Here is a 19,267-nt window from a genome sequence, read left to right as displayed (position 1 = left end):
ACATACATTCAATGAAGAATATGATATTGACAAAAAAGGCATGGAGAAAGTAAAAAAAAAATCCTAAAGTCTTTCTTCTGTCCCATACTAGATGGCTCCCAATATGAGACAGAAACTCTGAATATTCCTTTTAGCTACACGCTTGGATTGAGAGACATACAGAGCCATTGTCCATCTCCAAAACCAGCAAGTGTGTGTATGTGTATGCATAAATGTGAGTGTAACCCATACGTGGATTCATAAACTATATTCTGTTTTCTAAATGCTCATTAGTGGATAGTTATTTTTTTTCTTCTGTCAGCATTCAAACATCCAGGGTCTCTTGAATATTTAGTGATGCATATTTTCCTGCAAAGATAAGAGCAGAATCCTGCCCCAACCCTTTTTGGCTTTCCTAAACACCTGTATGGTTGTCACTATTGTGGATGAGCTGTCATGTCTCTTTTTCAATAGGTTTCTCCTTTTCAAAGCGAATCTTTAATTTTGATGGTATCCATTATTTTTCTTCTCCCTGGAAACAAGAGCAAAACCCCTTCACCAATATAGTACATCTCCTGGTTTCCATTGTGAGGTCAACACATTCTTGAAATATATTTACTGGTTTATTCAATTCAGAAGTTTTTTTTTCCATTTTCTAATGCCTCTCTGCTGCTGTTGTTCCTTTCTCATTAGCGTTAAGAAAATTCAAGGTTAAGTAAAGCATTATGCAATCTATTTCTGGGAGTATTTTATATCCCTTTCTGTTTGTTCAGCATATCCTTTTTAGTACAATTTGCCTTTCAGTAACTGCCTGACTGTAGGATTATTTGGTATACCTGTAATGTGCTTTATATTATAATAAACAAAAAGTTTCATTTTTTAGATACATATGCCAGATCATTGTCTGTCTTTATTTGTGCAGGTATACTCATGATGGGCATAACTTCCAATAAATGTGTGATTACTGAATCAGCCTTTTCTGAGCTCAAGGCAGTTGCCCATTGAAAACCTGAATACATGTTTATGGTGTGGTATACATATTTTAATTTACCAAATTCTGTAAAGTGGAACACATTCATCTGCCAGATTTCATTCCTTTGAGTACCGTTTGGGTTACTCCCTGCAGGCAATGGTGTGTGATTATAGAAAGAACAAGTAGGGCATCTCTTTATAATCTCCTTAGCTTGTTGCCATGTAATAAGAAAACTCTTTCTTTAAATCTTTGCTTGTGACATGATGTTTATTTTTCCTGAAATTCCGAGGCCTGCAACATACTTCCAATCAATAATTGATCAATTTCTGCACTGCCTTTTGCTAGAGGACCTGGCAGACCCATATGGGATTGGATGTGTGTTTTATACATAGGACAAAGCCTATTCCTGATTATGCTTTGCACATGGATAAACAATAAAGTCAATTCTGCATTATCTGGTATAAATTCCACAGTTTCAATATGCAAGATAACTCTTTCTGCATATTTTGAATCAGTAACTATATTAAGAGATTATTTAATATTCCTTAGTACCACAAGAATGCCATATAAATCTGCCTTCTGAAAAGAATTATAAGGGTTTTCCACCTTACTTAATTTGTCTGATTTGTAATGTGCATTCTCTGATTTATTTGCATCAGTATGAAATGTTCGGGCTCCAGTTATTGGAGCATCACATACAGTTCGAGGAAGAATCCAGGATGTTCTATTTATAAGGTTAAGTCTATTGCTTTTGGGATAGTTGCTATTATTTTTTTCCCAAATAATTAGCACAAGGTCTTTGCCATGGTTCATTGTCTTCCCATAACTTTTTCATTTCATCAGTAGTAAAAGGCACTGTAATTTCTGCTGGGTTTATACCTGCTGTTGATGAAGTTTCAGTTTACCTTTTATAATTAATTAAGAGATGTTTTACACATAGGTTTTTAATTTTTTACTTGGTTTGTGTGGTAAAAAGATCAATTCTAAAATAATATCTTCCCTCTGCATTAAAATTCCCATAGGAGAAATTCTGGAAGGCAATATGCTTGGAATACAACTAAGATATGGATTCACTCTATCCATATCTGCCTCCTGTAATTTTTCCTCAACCATTGTCAGTTCCTTTTTCTGCTTCAGCTATTAATTCTCTAGGACTATTCAAATCGTTATCACCATCTAAGATTTTGTTTAAATGAATACTTAGATCAGGTGTTAGCCCAACAGCTGACCGTAGACTGGAAATGACTCCTAACTAACTTTGAAAGTCATCAAGAGTCCTTAAATGGTTCTCCTAATTTTTGCCTTTTGTGTTCTAATTTTCTGTAAACCTATTCTGTAATGTAGGTAATTAACAGAATCTCCTCTTTGAATCTTTTCAGGAGTAATTTGTAATCCCCATTTAGGCAAAACTTTCTTTTTTTTTAACTTTTTTTTTATTGAGAAAAGAAAAAAAAATTTCCTCCTCCTCCCAGCCTCCCATTTCCCTCCCCCTCCTCCTACCCTTTTCCCCCTCCTCCCACCCTTCTCCCCCTCCCCCCACTCCTCTCCCCTCCCTCTCCAGCCCAAAGAGCAGTCAGATTTCCCTGCCCCGTAGTAAGTCCTAGGTCCTCCCCCCTCCGTCCATTTCTAGGAAGGTGAACATCCAAACTGGCTAGGCTCCCACAAAGCCAGCACATTACATAGGTTCAAAAGCCTGCGCCATTGTCCTTGGGTTCTCATCAGCCCTCATCGTTTGCCATGCTCAGAGAGTCCAGTTTTATCCCATGCTTTTTCAGTCACAGTTCAGCTGGCCTTGGTGAGCTCCCAAAAGATGAACATGGGATGTACTCACTCATAATTGGTTTCTAGCCATAAACAAGGGTCACGGAGTTTACAATTGGTGATCCCAAAGAAGCTAAGTAAGAAGGTGAACCAAAGGAAAAGCATATAGTTGTCCTCTTGGCTATGTGAAGTAGACAAAATTGCCGGGGAGAAAATTGAGATCTTGGGGGTGGGGTGGGATGGGGTAAGGGGAGATGGGGAGAGAAAAGGGAGAAGGGGAGAATGGGGGGAACTTGGGGAAAAAGGATGATTGGGATAAAGGAAGGTTGGATAGGGGAGCACGGAAGCACAATTCTTAGTTAAGGGAGCCACCTTAGGGTTGGCAAGAGACTTGAACCTAGAGTGGCTCCCAGATGCCCAAGCCGAGGTCCCCAGTTAGTTCCTTGGGCAGCTGAGGATAGGGAACCTGAAATGACCCTATCCTAGAACAATACTGACGAATATCTTGCATATCATCATAGAACCTTCATCTGGTGATGGATGGAGACAGAGACAGAGACCCACACTGGAGCACTGGACTGAGCTCCCAAGGTCCCAATGAGGAGCAGAAGGAGGGAGAACATGAGCAAAGAAGTCAGGACCACGAGGGGAGCACCCACCCACTGAGACAGTGGAGCTGATCTATTGGGGGCAAAACTTTCTTTACTTCATCAAACATCTTGTCTAAAGTACCTATATTTGAATAAGATAACAAAATGTCATCCATGTAATGGTAGATTATTGACTTAGGAAATTGCTTACAAATTATTTCCAATGGCTGCCTGACAAAGTATTGGCACAGGGTGGGGATATTGAGCATTCCCTGTTGGATGATGATCCAGTGATATCTTCTAATAGTCTAAGAATTATTATAAGTAGGCATTGTGAAGGCAAACTTTTCTCTATCTTTTTCTTGTAAAGGTATAGTGAAGAAACAATCCTTTAAATCAATAACTACGAGAGGCCATCCCTTTGGTAATAGAGAAGGCAGAGGTATTCTAGATTGTAGAGGGTCCATAGGTTGAACTACCTTGTTGATAGCCCTTAAAAATGTCACCATTCTCTATTTTCCAGATTTCTTTTTAACAACAAATACAGGAGAATTTGAATGGCTAGTAGATTCTTCAATACATCTAGCATCTAGTCGCTCTTGTACCAGCTGTTCTAAAGCCTGCAACTTTTCCTCAGCTAGAGGCCACTGCTTAACCTATATTGGTTTTTCAGTTAACCATTTTAAAGGCACAGCTGTTGGTACAACTGAAAGTTTATCAATTGCTTTGTGTTCTTGTACAGCCTGAATGGCTTGTGTCCATTGTCTATAATATCTTTTAATATTTTCCTCAGAAACAAAAGTTTTGGGGGCTGTAGGAATGATAATCTGGTTATTCCATTGCTGAAATAAGTCAAGACCCCACAAATTCACTGCAATCTTGGCTATGTATGGCCTTAGTCTTCCTAATAGTCCTTCTGGCCCTATGCATTCAACCATCTTGTGCTTTATTTTACCTGAGATAGTATTCCTATTCCCAGGAACTGAATATCTACCTCTTGAAGAGGCCAATTTGGATGCCAAGATACTGAAGTAATAATACTTACATCTGTATCCATGTCTAATAAGCCTTCAATAAAAATGCCATTTATACAAACTCTTAGCTTTGGTCTTTGATCATTAATAGAAGTCTGCCAACATATACGTTTCTTCTGTCCTACTGGATTTTTTGACTCATCCTCCACATTTAACCCATCATTCAGACCAGTATTGCTTTTTACAACAGACAATGGATTTTTTAATTTTCTTGGTGAGACAGGTTCTTCACTGTAACTGGGAATGACTGGGCCACTTTTCTCTTGGGGGCCTGTGAGAGGCCCCTCAAGGAGTTTCCCAATGTTATTGGGTTGCCTTGTTTGTCTGTTGTTGACCTGCATTTATTGGTCCAATGTCGGCTTTTACCACATCTTCTACATATACCTGAAGGCCGAGGTCTCCTATTTTTGCAATTCCCAGAGGAGACATTATTCCTAGAAATTCCTTGCCTACAATCCCTTCTTAGATGCCCTATTTTACTACAATTGAAACATTTTGTAGTTTGATGTCTCTCATTACTTTGGAAATTGCTTATCCTACCCAAGATTCATCATTATAGTCAAATGTCTCAACATTCATTGTATGCAGAATCCATACTGTTCTAAACCTTAAAGGCCTAATCATCTTCTTGCATTCTAAGTTTGCATTTTCAAAAGCCAGTGATTCAAATATTATTCTTCTAGCTTCTGGGTCTGTTATTCCTATTTATATAGCCTTATTTAATCTTTGTAAAAAGTAGTAAAGGGGTCTCTCTGTCCCTGCTTAACCCTGGCATATGATTCATACATTTTCCTGATTCCTGAACCCTGCTCCAAGCATTTAAGGCTGCTTTGTATCATAGGGACAAGATTCCTTCGTTGTAAAGAGCTTGGACCTGTGGATCAGCATAAGGACCTTCACCAACAATTTGATCTTGGGAAACCTCAAGACCCTTTGCTCTTCCCTGTTTTTCCATATTTTTGTATTCCTCCCTGAAATAAATCCCAAACATCAATGAAGGAAGGTCTGTCATCCAGTACTGCTGAAACTAACAGAGAAAAGTTATAAGGGCTTCCTGATGTTGGAAGCCCAAGTCCTTATCATCTCCTTAACAAATGCATAATGCAAACTATAAGTTACAACAGCTTGCTTAATTTTTTTTAGATAATTCGTTCTTATAGGTATTCATCTACCTTCTTTTGATCCTTTTAGGCCTTTAGAACCTGATGTTTTGTCAGAGTAAAGTACAGGATAGGAAGCTAAAACCCTGGATAATCCAGTACTGACAGCTACTGGCAATGTTGCATTCTGTCTTTGTGCCTTCTTTCCCTGTTCATTAACTCCAATAATTTCCTCAATCATTTCAAATATTTTTATCATTGTTTTTTGTAAAGCCTGAATCTCCTGGACTGTGTATATTTCTAGTGATTTCATGGAGGCATCAAGTCTCTGGTCCTCATTCTGTACCGTACCTGTGATTCCAAGGTTTTAATATTCTCCTTTAAAGATAACATCTTTTCCTTGGACTTTTCTTGAATATTGTGTAGATTGCCATCCTGGAGGTACATTCTATCTGTTACTTTATCAAAACTTTTGAATTTCAAATTCAACAGCGTGAGTTCTTTCAAATACCTTCCTAGTACCTTTATATATGGAGTCAATTCTGTCTATCATATTATCCATTTGTTCAGATAACCTCTGATTTTCAATTATTTTAATCCTGTCAATTAGCTGTTCTTTATTAGTCTGTAAAGACTGTATCCTTCCTAGGAGTGTCATATTCTTCCTTAATGATAGAGTATTGAGAAGAAAACTGAAAACTAATAACCAGGAATTTGAGGTATCCTCCATAGTCATATAAGCCTCACATGATATAATCCATTGTATTAGTAAATAAAGGAGTAAAAGTTACATTGGAAATAAAAACTGTCATATTAACTGTTATCCAACAAGTGACACTGTTGCCCAGTCATGACTAGAATCAATGCAAAAGTGATAGAAACAGTCCTGTTTCAATGTCCACAGTGGTACTTGTTAAAGACTGGAAAATATGAGTTGTTCAACAAAGTAAATGTGATTAAATCAATTCCATACATGGAATCAGAAACTTAGAATCCAGGGGCAAAGAACAGCAACCCAGAAACCACATATGCTGCCACATGACAAAGAATTGCCCTGAGAGGTTGCAGCATTACCCAACTGCTTGCACTCTGACTTGTGTTGCGTAGGTGCTAAAACAGGAATTTAAAAACCACTCAGGAAAGAGCAAACAAGGTGGGCAGAGACTGTCCTCACCAATCAAGCCCATGAGGCATGGATTTTAAATCCATGTGGGCACCAGGTGTAGATGTAAGTCAGAAAACAATCTCACACCTGTTTGGAATTATGATTAATAAAAGGGTTATTTATTTAAAGGGAAAATTTACAGATCACTGTTCTTGACACTAGCCCTCTGTGTAACCAGGAACAGAGTCTAGTAGCCAGAAGTGGAGCCACAAGTAAGAGAGAGAGAGCAGGACTACCACAGCTTTTTAAAGCCAAAAAACCACACCCAAGTGGGATGGTATCTTAAAGGCTATTGGCTGAAGGAGCAGAAGGAGCTCCTGCAGCAACCATTCATCATTTTCCAGATTTTTTTTAACAACAAATACAGGACAAATGCAAGGGTTGGTTGATTCTTCAATATGGTGAGTATCTAATTGTTCCTGTATCAGCTATTCTAAAGCCATTGATTTGTCTTCTATTAAAGTCTATTGTTTAACCCAAATGGCTTTCTTGGTTAATCATTTTAAAGGCATGGTTATTAGTGCCTCTGAGAGTTTGCTAGTTTCTTTGTGTTCTTGTGCAGCCTGAATGGCTGGTGATCTTTGTTTGTAATATCTTATAATATCTTTCCATGAAACATGAGTTTTTGAGACCTAGGAATGTTAACTTCGGTATTCCATTGCTGCAATAGGTCACAGACCCATAAATTCACTGCAATATTAGTTGCATTTGGCCTCAGCCTTCCTTTCTTTCCTTCTGGCCCTATGGATTCAACCCACCACATGCTTTGTCTTACTTGAGACTGGGCTCCAATTCCTAGGAATTAAATATCTGCCTCTTGAAGAGGCCAATCTGGATGCCAAGATTCTGGAGTAATGATTATTCACATCCACACCTGTCTCTAGTAATCCCTCAAATGTAGTGTTATTTATAATCAGTCTTAGCTTTTGTCTTTGATCATTATAGAAGACTGCCAAAATATACATTTCCTATTTACTACTGGATTTTTTGACTCAATTTCCATGTATATTCCATCATACAGAACAGTATTTTTTTAACAGTAGGCACTGGAGTGTTTAATTTTCCTGTTGAGACATGTTCTCCACAGTTGCTAGGAATGACTAAAACTCGATTGACATTGGGGCTTGTGAGAAGCCCCCCAAGGAGTTTTCAGTAGTATTGGTTTGGCTTGTCTATCTCTTATTTGACCTACATTCATTAGTCTATTATGGGCCTTTGCCACACCCTCTACATATACCAGAAGGCTGAGTCCTCCTATTCTTTCCATTGTTATAGGAGACATTATTTCTAGGAATTTCTTGTCTACAGTCCCTTCTTAGATGTCCTACTCTTCCACAATTAAAAGATTTGGCATTTTGGTGTCTCCTTATACCATTTGAAATTGCTTCTTCAGTATTATAGTCAAAAGTTTCAAAATTCATTGTATGCAGGATCCATTCATGTATGGGTGCTGATCTAACCTTTAAAGGCCCGAGGTTCTTCTTGCACTCCAAGTTGGCATTTTCAAAAGCCAAGGATTCTGTTTGTACATGTCTAGCTTCAGGGTCTATCATTCCTAATTGCACAGCCTTAGTTGATCTTTGTAAGAAGTCACTAAAGGGTTCTCTCTGGCACTGTTTAACTCTACTGTATTACTCAGTCCTCTTTCCTAGTTTCTGAATCCTGTCCCATGCATTTAAAACTGCTGTACTATATAGGGACAGGATGTGTTCAATGTAGTGAGCCTGTTCCTGAGAATAAGAGTAATGACATTTGCTAAGAATTTGATCTTGAAAAGTCTCAAATTCTTTTTCTTTCCTCTGTTGTTCTAAATTTTTTACCTCTTCTCTCCAATAACACTTCCAAAGCAGGTGAGGTCCATTTTCTTGGACCACTGAGATTAATTGAAGCCAATTGTATGGGTTTGCCTTAGTGCTTAAAGACCACACTTTCACCATTTTCCTGATATTGGTGAATGTAGCCCATAAGAAACTACTGTGTTTATGTCTTGTTTTATGTCTTTTAGATCACTCATATGTATTGTTTCTCATGCATATTCTTTGGCTACCTTAGGGTACTTTGTGCCAGATGGTCTTTCTGAGGAAATTACCAGATATGCAGTTAAAACTCTGTGCCATTTTTTTTGTAGTTTTTTAGATCTTACCTTTTGTAAAGTAATTATAATGAATTGGAGTAGGTGTAATAATTGTTATCTGCAAGCATCTGTTGCAGTTGCAGCCACGTGGCCAAGAGATGCTAGCTAGCATTAGCAAAGAGCATGTGTTGCTTACTTAGGTACTAAAAAATACGTTTTGTTTAACAAATTAAAAACAGTTTTCAAGGCGATCAAAGACTTGGGGCCCAGGAAAGAGGAAACCCAATGTTTTCCATCAGTGTGAGTTGTGGAATCTGTGAACCACAGGGATTGTAGTGTATGGCCTGGCATGTGGGTTGTGAGCTGGGGAGCACTCAGCAGGAGCCTACCGAGTTTGAGGGCCAGCTAAAACTGCAGACAGGAGAGTCAGTGTCCAATGCACAATGGTGCTGGTGGACTGATCCCCAAAAGTGTGGACAGGTCCTCAAGTTCAGGTGCCAGATGATGGTGAAAGATACAAGATAATTCCACACTAGTATAGAATTACATATAACAAAGGGTTATTTATTTAGGAAAGACCTACAGATCACTGTCCTAAACCACAATCTTCTGCATGAATTGGGAACAAGAACAGAGTCTAGCAACCTGAAGTGGGAGCCACAATCAAGAGAGCAGGTGCACATTTACAGCTGCTTTGATATTATAAGTGACCATGCCCAAGTGGGCTGGTATCTTAAAGGCTATTGGCTGAAGGAGCAGAAGGAGCTCCCAGAGCAGCAGCAGCAGCAGCAACAACAACAACAAAAGACAAATAAAATATAAATGCTGTTACCAAATAATACAGTGTTGTTAATATTTTTAAACAAAACATCTGTATAATTAAAGACTATCATAGATGTGTCTCTCTGAATGGAATTATGATCATTTTGATAAACAAGTTTTCCTACTCCCACTATTCCCCAATGGATATCTCTGCCACTTGTGGGGGTTCTGTATCTACTTCTTAATTCTGACATTGTTCTTGTTTCACAGGGATCAAAATTTCCTTCATTCCATGGTGACACCAATGGCAAAGAGGACAAGTGTTTTATAAATAAAGATTGATTTAGAAAATTAAGTAGGCAATAACATGGCAAAATAAATGGGCAAAAATTGAGCCATCAGTGAAGTTATTTATTACTACCTCAAAAAATACACTGATAAATCTGGCGAACCTGAGTCCCTTAGTGATTCATTGGGCACATTTTGTCCACTATAAACAAATAAGGAAAGAAAAGTAGTATGTCAAAATCATGTAAAATTGTATTTTCTTTGCCAGTGGTATTTACAATAATATAGTTTTAGAAGTTGGAACTGTCATTTTCCTCGTTCCATGCTTCCCAAGGCACTCTTATACAAAACAGTGTAAGCAAATAACAAACTATAAAACAAGATTAGCTGTTTTGGGGCGAATGTACGGAGACTCGAATAACCACTAAGCTATATTCCCTAGCCCAAAAATATATTTTTAATTACAAAAATATGAAGGTTCTTTAATGTTTAAAACATTCTTGAAAATATTCTAATAATAGGAATAGCTTCAGTAAATTTTAAGATATGGGTTGATTAGCATTTTAAAGTCTAGTTTCTTGAGTTCTCTATATATTTTGGAGATCAGACCTTTGTCTGTTGCGGGGTTGGTGAAGATCTTCTCCCAGTCAGTAGGTTGCCTTTGTGTCTTAGTGACCATGTCCTTTGCTTTACAGAAGCTTCTCAGTTTCAGTAGGTCCCATTTATTCAATGTTGCCCTTAATGTCTGTGCTTCTGGGGTTATACATAGGAAGCGATCTCCTGTGCCCATCTGTTGTAGGGTATTTCCCACTTTCTCTTCTATCAGGTTCAGTGTGTTCGGGCTGATATTGAGGTCTTTAATCCATTTGGACTTGAGTTTTGTGCACGGTGAGAGATATGGGTCTATTTTCATTCTTCTACAGGTTGACATCCAGTTGTGCCAGCACCATTTGTTGAAGATGCTTTCTTTCTTCCATTGTATACTTTTAGCTCCTTTATCGAAAATGAGGTGTTCATAGGTTTGTGGGATAAAATCCGGGTCTTCTATACGATTCCATTGGTCGACTTCTCTGTTTTTATGCCAGTACCACACTGTTTTCATTACTGTAGCTCTGTAATAGAGTTTGAAGTCAGGGATGGTAATGCCTCCAGAAGATCCTTTATTGTATAGGATTGTTTTGGCTATCCTGGGTTTTTTGTTTTTCCATATAAAGTTGATTATTGTGTTTTCCAGATCTGTGAAGAATTTTGATGGGATCTTGATGGGGATTGCATTGAATCTATAAATTGCCTTTGGTAGAATTGCCATTTTTACTATGTTGATCCTCCCAATCCAAGAGCAAGGGAGGTCCATCCATTTTTTGGTATCCTCTTCAATTTCTTTCTTCAATGCCTTAAAGTTCTTGTCAAATAGATCTTTCACTTCCTTGGTTAGATTTACCCCAAGATATTTTATGCTGTTTGTGGCTATCGTGAATGGTGAAGCTTCTCTGATTTCCCTCTCTGCTTCCATATCCTTTGTGTATAAGAGGGCGACTGATTTTTTGGAGTTGATCTTGTATCCTGCCACATTACTAAAGCTGTTTATCAGCTGTATAAGGTCTTTGGTGGAGTTTTGGGGGTCGCTTATGTACACTATCATATCATCTGCAAATAACGAAAGTTTAACTTCTTCCTTTCCAATTCGAATCCCCTTGATCCCATTATGTTGTCTTATTGCTATTGCTAGAAATTCAAGCACTATATTGAAGAGGTATGGTGAGAGTGGACAGCCTTGCCGTGGTCCTGAGTTAAGTGGGATGGCTTTGAGTTTCTCTCCGTTTAATTTGATGTTAGCTGTCGGCTTGCTGTATATAGCTTTTATTATATTTAGGTATGACCCTTGTATCCCTAATCTCTCCAAGACTTTTAACATAAATGGATGTTGAATTTTGTCAAATGCTTTTTCAGCATCTAATGAAATGATCATATGGTTTTTTTTCTTTCAGTTTATTTATATGCTGGATTACATTGATAGATTTTCGTATGTTGAACCAGCCCTGCATCTGAGGAATGAAGCCTACTTGATCATAATGGATAATTTTTCGGATGTGTTCTTGGATTCGATTTGCCAGTATTTTGTTGAGGATTTTTGCGTCGATATTCATGAGTGAGATTGGCCTGTAGTTTTCTTTCCTGGTTGAGTCTTTGAGTGGTTTTGGTATCAGAGTAATTGTGGCTTCATATAAGGAATTTGGTAATGACCCTTCTGTTTCTATATTGTGAAATACATTAAGGAGTATAGGTATTAGGTCTTCTTGGAAGTTCTGGTAGAATTCTGCATTGAAACCATCTGGTCCTGGGCTTTTTTTGGTAGTGAGGTTTTTGATAACAGCTTCTAATTCTTCGCGACTTACAGGTCTGTTTAGATTGTTCACCTGGTCCTGGTTTAGTTTTGGTAAATGGTATTTATCTAAAAAAGCGTCCATTTCTTTTACATTTTCCAGTTTTGTGGCATACAGGCTTTTGTAGTAAGATCTAATGACTCTTTGAATTTCCTCTGTGTCTGTGGTTATGTCCCCCTTTTCATTTCTCCAAGGCCAGCTGGACTGTGACCGAAAAAGCATGGGATAAAACCGGACTCTCTGAACATGGCGAACAATGAGGGCTGATGAGACACCAAGGACAATGGCAGGGGGTTTTGATCCTACTTAATGTGCTGGCTTTGTGGGAGCCTAGCCAGTTTGGATGTTCACCTTCCTAGATATGGACGGAGGGGGGAGGACCTAGGACTTAACACAGGGCAGGGAACCAGGACTGCTCTGTGGACTGGAGAGGGAGGGGGAGAGGAGTGGGGGGAGGGGGAGAAGGGTGGGAGGAGGGGGAGAAGGGTGGGAGGAGGGGGAGAATTGTGGGAGGAGGGGAAGGGAAATGGGAGGCTGGGAGGAGGTGGAAACTTGTTTTTTGTTTATGTTTTTTTTTCTTCTTTTCGCAATAAAAAAAAATTTATGATATGATGTGGAGCTGAATTTGTTCCTTTTCCCAAATTAAGAATTCTACAACACTAGACTTTTATAAGATTCCCATTAATTGCACAGGAAAAAAAGTCAGAGATATAATTAAGTATTTAAGTCAGGCTTCCTATGCTCTGATTTTTAAATGACTAAGCAATGAGGATTTTATGTCTTCTTAGAAACTCTTTCACACAAAACACACATATAAGCTGTTCTGGAAATGTCCTTGTACTGTTTCACCTCATTGCTCCACTTGGAATCTTTTCTCTTTGCTGTTTAACCTTTGCAAACAAATGTGGCCTCCTTGTCTGTATTTGGTCAACACTAACATTGGCTGTCATGAATACTTCCTAAATGTTGTCAACTTAGAAATCTTTAATTGTCTACAATTAACACAGCTGAACATTCATTTGCTTTAAATTTCCTAAAGAAAAACAAAAGATTTAAAGTAAAATAAAAATAAATTTACTGAGTTTTATAACTTGTTATCAAATCCAAAGATGTAGCCATTGGCTCTTTAGTTTTTGAGGACAGAGTATTCTGATAATAAGTGTGCAGAGTGTTTTTGGCTAAATGACTTCTGGGACCATCTGATGGCAGTGATCCTTATGTAGTATAGAACATATAGCTGAAGCTGGGAGATTGTGCTCAATCCACACTTATTCCAAGACTTTGGAGCTTTTAAAATGTTATGCATGTATGTATATTATAGATTAGTTCAAAAATTTTAAATATTTCAATTTTGGCTCATTGGTATTTTATTTTGTATGTTACAATAAAGGAGTATGTGTTGGAGGGCTAGCACACAGTTTTTCTAGTATGCATAAAGTAGGACCACCATTTTTTCACTGATTCATGGATATTCAATGGAAATTTTATATACACAGCAATATACTATGTGTCATAAAATGAAAACAATCTTGAGAGTATACTAGAAACTATTTATACCTTGGTGTGAATATAAAAGTTAACATAAGGATTAAGCCAATACTGTATATAAATATTCTATAATGAAGTCTATAAGGAGATTTATCTAAACTGGATAGGAGCAAAAAGCAACAAAAAGCAACAACTCTTTGGAGCGTACTTTCAATTCTTTTCTAAGATTTCTTTGTTAAGTTTGCCTCTTTTCGTTTCCTCTTTAAAGGTCTCCATAATCCTCCTAATGTTACACTTAAAATCATTTTTTCTGTTTCTTTTGGCTTAGGGCAATCAAGTCTACCTGTTGTACCACCAGTGGGTTCTGGTGTTACCATGTTGCTTTTTAGGTTGTTGGGTGAATTCTTGCATTGGCGCCTACCCATCTCTTCTTTTAATTGGTGCTGGCAGTGAATTTGCCTCTTGGTCTAATCATTGCAGTGGCTGTTTAAGTCTTTGGAAACCATTCTTGGTCTGCTCTATACTGTTACTGTCTTTGTCTCAGGGAGCCACTAAGGTCTTTCTTAGCCCTCTCACTTGACCTGCTCTCTTGGCCTGCTCTCTTGGTTCCCTCTCTTGGTCTACTCTGTGTAGTCACAGCTTGTGCTTCAGAGTTCCTCTCTTGGTCCTCTCTGTGTAGTAGCAGGATGTGTTTCAGAGTGTACTGAGGTTGCTGGGGGGGGGGGGTAGGAGGGTTTATGGGTGGAGTGGGACTTGTAGCTTGTAGCATCTGATGAATGGGATCAAGTTTTCTTATTTGTAAAGGTTTTTTTCTTCCTTTCTTTTCTCTCCTTCCCTCTCTTTTTACTATGTTCCTCTTTCTTTCTTTCTTTCTTTCTTTCTTTCTTTCTTTCTTTCTTTCTTTCTTTCTTTCTTTCTTTCTTTCTTTCTTTCTTTCTTTCTTTCTTTCTTTCTTCTCTTTCTAAGAAAATTACAGAGATGCTAACTCCACTCATTTTTATTCATATATACGATTGTTTATTTTTATTCCATGATTTCTTTATAGATGGTGTATTATTCAGCAATAACTTATTGGAGTTAATACGTTTCCTATATATTTAAATTGCATTATATTTGTTTTTATATTTCTTCATTTAGAGTTTTATAGCCCTCTGTTGATTCAATTGCTTTCTTAAAATTCCTTGTTACGTTTCCTCTAACTTCTTTAGTAAATTCTCTCATTTCATCCTGACTTTGCTATTTTGGAGAAAGATATTTTAGGTTATTTTTTTTTAAACTTTTTATTTTTTTTAAATATTTATTTATTTATTATGTATACAATATTCTGTATGTATGCCTGAAGGCCAGAAGAAGGCACCGGACCCCATTACAGATGGTTGTGAGCCACCATGTCGTTGCTGGGAATTGAACTCAGGACCTTTGGAAGAGCAGGCAATGCTCTTAACCTCTGAGCCATCTCTGCAGCCCCTATTTTAGGTTATTTTATATTGCAGTTTATATTTTTGTGTCTGATGTCATTTGATCTCAGATATCCATTTTCAATTACAGATCTTCATTATATTTATTAATGTCACTAAGTTCAATTTTTCTGTATTTATTGTATATCAGAATTTCTTTACAAAACTAGGGGTATAATATCAGGAAGCCTAATAAACTTCTATTGTTATCCTTAAGGTGACTGATTACTGTATTTTATAAGAGAGATTTTTTTTTTTTGCTTTCCTTCTTGCTAAAGAGTTTAATTATTCTCTTCCATTCATTTTAGTTTTCCTCAGGGCTTCAACTATATGTGCCCTTGTCTTTCTCTGCTTTATAAAATAGGTGAGTTGTAAACTAAATATTCAGGGATTCATGAATACAAGCTTTATTCTTTACAACAGTCTCAATTGCTTCTCATTTACAATGATGAAATAAATCCAAGTTTTACTTCCTTTAGTCCTTAATACTCCATTTATCTATAATTGCTACCTTAGCATTTTCTTATAAATTCCACATTCAGTCATTTCAAGCACCTTAGTATTTTATCTAGATTGTATTTTTTACTCTCTCTTGCAGATTGTCAATGACACAAAGAATTCCCAAACTTTAAATCAGTTATAGAAAGTTTAGCATAATTGATCTAAATATAAGCACATAATATTGAAGAGAAAAATAGTTCATAATGTCAATCACAACAAGTACAGTGAGTAAAGCATGTCAGTATCCTTTTCACACCATACTAAAGATGTCCTTGAAGAACTATTATTTAGTAAAGGAAAATGTGTTTTAAACAACAACACAATATAAATTAATGCTAGATTGGAAAAGGGAATATGGGATACAAGATTCTCAATACAGGTGATAATTCTCAGGACCAAAAGCAATAAAACAGATATTAAGAGAGAAAGTGTCCTGGCTGATCTCCCTGGTGTATAATTTTAAAAGATTTACTTTGATCACGTGATTGCCAATTTCAGTTGTACCTCAGTTGTAATTAAATCTTTGAAATAATTTTGCAAGTATTTTCTACATCTAATTATTCTTTTGTCATAGAAGACTTGGATTGTTTGGTGGCTTAGGTGTCTGCTTTTGCTAGTAATTAGATACAAACTCTTTTAAAAACTTCTATAAATAACTGTGGTTACATTGAAATAACTCTGTGAGATAAATGAATAAGTCCTCTCTTTTAGGTAGGTTATATAAATTCAAATCTTAGGTGATCCCAAATTTCCTGAGAAACCGCCACACTGATTTCCAAAGTGGTTGCACATGTTTGCATTCCCACCAGCAATGGATGAGTGTTCCCCTTACTCGACATCCTCTCCAGCAAAGGCTATCATTGGTGTTTTGGATTTTAGCCATTCTGACAGGTATAAGATGATATCTCAAAGTTGTTTTGATTTGCATTTCCCTAATCACTCAGGAATGAGAGAGTAGTTGACTGTGATGAATATGTGACTTCCCTTGAAAGGCTTCCAGAGAGGAAAGCTAGGTATACAGTGACTTGATGATAAGAATAGAATTAAGGCAGAAATCCATAATGCCATGTTTATAGGAATTGCAAGAGAAATATAGGATAAGTTGATATTCCATAAAAATAGCTAGTACAGTTGCAATAATTAATTTCACAGATGTAGACAACTACTTACAAATTACACTCAAAGGACATGAGAACATTTTTCTTATCTATATTGGACTGAAAGTTTAAAACATTCTAAGAATTACAGTCATGGCATTTGTTAGAAGAGATTTTTCAAGAAATCAATTGCACAGTTTTGTACAAAACCAGTTAGGAAGAAGGTCATACCTCTCCAAAGATTCAAGTAAGATGTGATAATCAAAAGGAGAGCTACTTTTAGAGAAAATTATTTTCTGGTTACTGATTTTTTGGTATGATTTGGGATTCCCCTCTGTGTATGGTGATTATCATTAACGAATAAAAAAACTGTCTTGGTCTGTTGATATGGCAGAACTTAGATAGGCAGAGTGGACTGGACTGAATGCTCAGAGAAAGAAGTGTGGAGTCAGAGACATGGATTTACCACTAGAGATAGACATGATGAAAATTTGCTAGTAGGCCACGATGGAGATGGGTTAAATTAATATGTAAGAGTTAGCCAATAAGAAGTTAGAGCTAAGGGGCCAAGCAGTAATTTAATTAATATAGTATCTTTGTGGTTATCTTGTATCTAGGCAGCGGGGGAAAACAAGTAGCCCCTCCTCCAACATTGGCATTTACCATGATTGGGTACTCTGAAGTCTTAGACAAATGACAATTTTACTGAGAATTAAAGTTAAAATATCTTTGGGGAATTATTTTTGTACTTGATCCTGCTTCCCAAGAAAACTTTAAAGAATCTGGTCAACAGGAAGTTGATACAATTTACATCTACATCTGTGTGTGCTTGATTAACAGCTAATATTTCTGCTTGGTGTCAAAATTTAGAAACTTGTTTGAATAAATGGTCAAGGTGAAGCCTTTCAAACATCTTAAATTTTAAATTATGACACAAACACTATACACACACACACACATATATATATATATATATATGAAATTCATTTTGAGTAATTAGTGTGTTTAAAGTGTTTTCTATTGCTTTAGTGAAATAACTTAAGCTGGGTATTTACAAAGATAGGGTTTCTGTGTATCATATCCTGAAACTCACTCTGTAGACCAGGCTGTCCTTGAACTCACAGAGATTTACCTTCTTCTGCCTCCCAAGTGCTGACATTAAAGGTGTGTGCCATCACAGCTTGAACTCACAGAGATTGCCTGCTTCAGTCTTCCAAGTGTAGGATTAAAGGTGTGTGCCACCACACCTTGAACTTGAAGAGGTCTGTCTATCTCTGTCTCCCAAGTGTTGAGATTAAAGTTGTATACCACCAAACCCAACTGTTGTCTTTCTTTTTTATTTTAAGGACTTTAACCTCTTTCTTTACTCTCCCACGCTTGCATTCATTTTTTTCCCACAGTCCATAAAGGCTCTTTATTTATGTTTTTCATCTCTAGAAAAAGAATCCCAGGATTTTCCCTCCTGTGTGATTTTGTCTTGTCTCTTCATGGTCCATGATGCCAGCTGAGGTGGTCAGTACAATGAAGCCAAACTGACGGGACGGGAGCAGATTGCTCTGCCATTTTTCTAGGTCTTTGAGTTGCACATCAAATCTAGGGCTTATCACTCCTCACTTGTTCAACCTGCCGGTGAGGTTCAAGACGATCTTCCCAGCTCTGTGGTCGTCAATGATTTCAAATTCACCGATGGATCCGTGCGTCATCATCATGGTTAGGAACGGAACAATGACTTTGGAGCAGGGCCTGATGAGGACCTGGCATTTGCCTCTCTTCTCTGCATTGTTGATGCTCTTGAGAGCATTGGCCAGGACGTTCATGCGTAAACACACTGTAAAAAATTTAGAGATTTTCTTCATCTTTGAAGCTCTACTGTATATTTTTCTTTTTCTGACCATGTGAGTTTTTAATTTGCTGAGCATTATGAAGAGGATGAAATCTGTGGATTTGGTGGCTGGATCCAGCCCATTCTTTAGCTTTCTGAGATTCCAGCCTCATGGTGGAGGTACCAGAGATATTGGCTGTAGTTATGCTTATTGTCACAACTCTATGGCATTTCAAGGTCCCTGCCACCAAGCAAGATGCATCAGTCTGCTCACAAGCCACACTCAAATGCTCTGTATCTGTACCTCCTGCCTGAAAGAGTTAGAGTTAGCACTGGCAGGGTGGTCCAGAAAGCTAGCATTTTAAAATGGCACAGCTTTTTTCCTGCTATGGCTGAAAACCAAAAAGCATGTGGTCAGCTTTTCATCAACACCATTTTAGTGTTTCATGGCAGGACCTCTTAAAAGAGCTGCAAGATTTTACAGCTAAACCTGAGTCAGGAAGCCTCTCTTAAATTAGATCACTTGGCTCGAGCAAGAAGAGCCCACCCAAGAGAGTGCTTCTATCAATAAGCCATGCTTTACTCTATTCTTTTCTGTCTACAATTACTTCCCAAGCTCTGTCAGGCTTTAGGTGGATGCAGTTGTCCACATGTTGCACACCATTCTGTTGTCTGAGGTTTTCTGCCTTGCCTGGTTCCTATAATCATTAAGTCCCAAACAAATCACGCAGCGGTCTATATTAACTATAAACTGATTGGCCCATTAGCTAAGGATTCATACTAACTCTTATA

At 37.5% G+C, this 19,267-nt stretch overlaps 1 pseudogene; it reads right to left on the bottom strand.

Annotated features, from left to right (window-relative positions):
• Positions 1 to 18,086: 18,086 nt before the first annotated feature.
• On the bottom strand, positions 18,087 to 18,470 carry LOC121436648 (annotated as a pseudogene).
• Between the last annotated feature and the right edge of the window lie 797 nt (positions 18,471 to 19,267).

This window comes from Microtus oregoni, unplaced genomic scaffold, assembly GCF_018167655.1.
Source record: "Microtus oregoni isolate MIOR12 unplaced genomic scaffold, Mior012 000050F_000, whole genome shotgun sequence".
Lineage (NCBI taxonomy): Eukaryota > Metazoa > Chordata > Mammalia > Rodentia > Cricetidae > Microtus > Microtus oregoni.
This window is presented reverse-complemented; position numbering and strand designations above follow the sequence as displayed.